At 41.4% G+C, this 4,649-nt stretch overlaps 1 pseudogene; it reads left to right on the forward strand.

The window, feature by feature from the left end:
• Window positions 1-526: 526 nt before the first annotated feature.
• On the forward strand, window positions 527-3,728 carry LOC136406547 (ubiquitin-conjugating enzyme E2 C pseudogene; annotated as a pseudogene).
• The last annotated feature ends 921 nt before the right edge of the window (window positions 3,729-4,649 follow it).

A 4,649-nucleotide genomic window follows, 5' to 3' on the forward strand; every position in this document is an offset into this window, starting at 1 on the left:
GTTTACGTTTTCAGCATATGTTCCATAAATGGTGGTGACTAGTAAACTATTTATTGTTCATAGAAGCGACATGTGAATTCCCTCAGATTAAAATAGAATGCAAATGAAGTGAACCAGGTAATTTCGCAGATAGAACACAAAATCATGCCTAGAGTTAATAGAGTAAAATGAGTTCCAGATTACAATGAAGAACTACATTACATTCATTAACCAAGAAATGCCTGGAACTAAGCTAAGAATATTTTTCATGCTTTATGTCTAATTCAGGAGCAACCGAAAACCAGAAGTGACTTCTTCAGTCATCAAAGCGCAGTGAGCAGTGATGCAGGATCGGAATAACTAGTCCTGGTCTCAGCAGTTTCCAGTTTTCAGCAAGTCAAAAGCTTGCCTTTCTTGGGGACCTCTCTCCTCCTGGATCAGCTAAGATATGGGAGGTGGGGGTGCTACAGGACTTGGGGCTGCTCAAAAGGAGGACAGAAGGTACAGGGATACTGCCAGGATTCTCCCCAGGTCACAGCAGGAGCTGATGACCCTCATGATACTTAGTGGCAAAGGAATTTCTGCCTTCCCTGAATCATACAACATTTTCAAATGGATAGGGACCGTCCATGGAGCAGCTGGCATAGTAAGACCTGAGGGATAAGCTCTCTCTAAAGTCCCCCAGTGGCTTACAACGTGCCCATGGCGAAGTCCCTTGCCCCCTGCTGCCACCCTAATGTGAACACCCGGGGTAACATCTGCCTGGACGTCCTGAAGGACAAGTGGTCTGCCCTGAGTGACGTCAAGACCACCCTGCTCTCTATCCAAAGCCTGTTCGGAGAACCCAACATCAATAGCCCACTGAACACACATGCTGCCAAGCTCTGCAAAAACTCCCTCAACCTTTAAGAAGTAGCTTCAAGAAACTCTGCAAAGGTTGTCTTCAACCAAGAGCCCTGACCCAGCTGTCCAACCTCTCTCCCTGTGTTGTCTTTTTATTCTTTCCTTGGATGGTGTGTCCTTGAATTGATTTCTGTATAAGACTCTGTATCTTCAGCGGTGATGTCATATTTGTCTTGTTCCTGCTTTTTAAATTAAGTCTCTGCTTGAACCCCTGTGATGAACATATTACATAAATAAATTTTGTTTTTCTTTTAAAGTTGCATTTCTTAAATCTTCTGTAGAAGGGTAACAATACGTCTGCGCTGCCAACATTACAGGGTTTTGTGAGGTGAAACTAAGTATCATATTTTGGGTAATAGTTCTCTGAAGATCATTAAAAATGATATTAGACTTATTATTGCTGTACTACCTAGGGCTGGCTATGTTTAATAACCAATTGTGTAAAATAGTGTTATGTTAACAATTTATCAGAAAACTTTTAAAAAGAAATCTTAAAATCTAAAATGGCTTATATTTTGAGTTCCAATTTTCCCAATAATAATCACAAGACAGACCTTGTAATAAGCCCATGTCCAAGATCATTACACTACCAAGAAATTCCTTCAAGTTGGTCATGTCAAGTTCATTTTAAAGTTTTGAAAAGTTTTAAAGTTCACTTTAAATTTTCTGCCAACACATCACATCTTTGTCATCATTATTGTTATTATTATTATTATTATTTTAATTCTACAGATTCTTTTAAAAGAAAGTTCAATTAAATAAAACTTTTTTTGCCTTATGATCACACCAAATCATGACCAAACTACTCATCAAATTGTTTAGTAAATTAAGGCATTCATTAATTTTTAAAATCATCTTTAAAGAACACTTTTATTCACTCATATTCCATGGTAACTCTCACTTTTCTTTTCTTTTTTTAATTTTTTTTATTGATTGATTTTAGAAAGAGCGAGGAAGGGGAGAAAGGGAGAGAGAATCATCAATTTGTTGCTCTACTTACTTATGCACTCATTGGTTGATTCTTGAATGTGCCCAAATGGGGGATTGGACACACAATTTTGGCAAATCATGAGGCTGCTCTAGCCAGCTGAGCTACCCAGCCAGGGTGGTAACTCTCACTTTTAGAATACATGTCCTATGACTAACTTTATGCTCTATTTCTGGGCTATAGTACTTATTCTGAAAATTAACAGTTTGCCATTGCAAACTGTTACAGCAACTGCTGTAAAATCACCAGTTTCATCTATGAGAAACACACATCTCAGAAACATCTGAAATTTTAATAGAGAAAATAAAACACATCTTTGAAAGTTTCTTGGAAACTCAAAATCTGTTAATTCATATCTCCAAATAATCCTAACTTTTAACATTGTTTCATAAATTCAAAGCGGGTATTAGCCGGAATAATGGGCCAATTACTTAAGCTATATCTCAAATTTGCTCATAAACTCAAGTTATGATTCTACAACAGAGACACTGAATGTTTTAATCTGATTTTTTTTTCATTGTAGTACCACAGGGAGTCCCCATATTTCAAACATGTCTGGCTTAATGAATTTTTTCTTACTGTGGCTACAATCTGTTTTGGTGTCAGATTCACTTTGGCTTTGAAAGCTTTCTTTTAGGCCTCAGATCCTTTCAGTTTCTAGAGTGTTCACTGAGGATTCAGAATAATTGGTCTGAGCAGACCCACAACACCACCGCGGCATTAACCAGATTAACGTTAAAAACAACTCCTTTCTCCTTTTGATCAGTGAAGCAAGGGCAGCCCAATATTTTGAAGACTATTTTTATTATTTTTAAGTCAATTTAAAACAAACACATGTCACCTTGAGAACAGCCTTCCCTAGAACTTCTCAGTTCAAGGGCAGCCAAAGCCTCATCATTTTGGTTTGGTATCAAGGTCACTGTTTGGTGCCAAGTCCCCATAATTCATGAAGAATCAGCTGGGAAATAGACCCCCCCCCCCAGGGAAGATCTCAATGGTCTTTTCAGATTCTGAAAATGTCAATACTTTTCCAGGGCCATATCATCTATATCATTTTATCACAAGGAAAGGTTAAGCTGACTTCTAGGTAAGATGAGAGTCACGCACACACAGCAATTTTTCTCCATTCCTTTTCTTTTTTCAGCCTGACCAGGGGTTGGCACAGTAGGCAGAGCATGGACCTAGGACACTTAGGACCCAGGTTCGAAACCACAAGGTCACTGGCTTGAGCACGAGCTCATCCAGCTAGAGCCAGTTTAAGTGTGGGATCATAAATATGACCCCATGATCAGTGGCTTAAGCCCAAAGATGGCTGGTTTAAAGGCCAATGTCACTGGCTTGAGCAAGGGGTCACTGGCTGAGCTGGAGCCCCTCTAGTCAAGACGCATATGAGAAGCAATCAATGAACAACTAATGTGGAGCAACTATGAGTTGATGCTTCTCATCTCTCCCTTCCTGTCCCTTCCTGTCTCTGTCTCTCTCTCTCAAATAAAAAAAAAAGTTTTTGACTGCACAGGAGGTCAACACCCTTAACCCCGGCTCTGTTCAAAGGTCAACTGTAACTTTGAAATTAAAATGCACACATGCACTCATGCATGCAGAAGTAAGGAAGGAGAGAGGGAGAGAAGAAAGGTAAGAGGGAGGGAACCTCGGTTTCCCAGCAAGGTCTGAGCGCTCCCCACACACTCTGCCTCCTTGGCGCTTGCAGGAGTCCCAGAGGCACAGCAAGGGTGACGTCCTCCTGCGGCAGCTGGACAGCAACGCAGCCAGGTGGACGGTCACAGGAGACCTGGGAGGGTGGAACAACCGCCCTTCACTCCTCTGTGGAGATAAGACAGTCAACCCCCAAGGACAGTGAAGACTGGTGGCTTTTCCTGATGGAGGCGGACTTGCCTAATCTCTTCCAAGAAGGCAGGACAGAAACTGTACTTGTTTTGAGCTAAGAAGATGCCTTCACCGTTACCACCCATCCTTACCTCCCCACCCCTTGCCAGAGGAAAATAATTTCCTTAAATCAACAGAGATAATCAAATTTTATTTCCATTTAATGTACCTAAAGAAAAAGGTAAAATAAACCCACCAGGCAAATGTTCATATCTTGCTCCATGATGGATTTCAAAGCAGGATTGAGAACTTCCCATTTTCCTTTAACAATCCCCTGATCTCCATTCCCGTGTACATTCACTAAATCATTTCTCAATTTATTAAGTACCCACTATGTACTAGGCACAGTACCTGGTGCTAGAAATAATATGAAAAGTGATGTTTCTCCTCAGCAGGAATTTCTATGCACATACTTGAATTGAAATGTTTATGGGCCCTAGCCAGTTAGCTCAGCGTCAGAGCATCGGCTCAACATGTGAAAGCTGCAGGCTCGATTCCAGTCAGGACACACAGGAAAAGCGACTATCTGCTTCTCCACCCCTTCCCCTCTTCTGTCTGTCTGTCTGTCTGTCTGTCTCTCTCTCTCTCTCTCTCCCCTTTCCTGCAGCATGACTTGAATGTTCAAGCAAGTTGCCCCCCACCACAGTTGTTGCGGATGGCTCAATGGCCTTGTCTAGGCACTAAAATAGCTCAGTTGCCAAGCAACAAAGCAGTAGCCCCAGATGGGCACAGTATCAGCCCCACACAGGGCTTAACAGGTGGATCTCAATTGAGGTGCATGCAGGAGTCTGTCTCTCTGCCTCCCTGCCTCTTACTGAAAGAAAAAAAGAAAAAAAGAAAGGAAGGAAGGAAGAAAGGAAGGAAAGAAGGAAGGAAGGAAGGAAGGAAGGAAGGA

Source organism: Saccopteryx leptura, chromosome 5 (genome assembly GCF_036850995.1).
Source record: "Saccopteryx leptura isolate mSacLep1 chromosome 5, mSacLep1_pri_phased_curated, whole genome shotgun sequence".
NCBI lineage: Eukaryota > Metazoa > Chordata > Mammalia > Chiroptera > Emballonuridae > Saccopteryx > Saccopteryx leptura.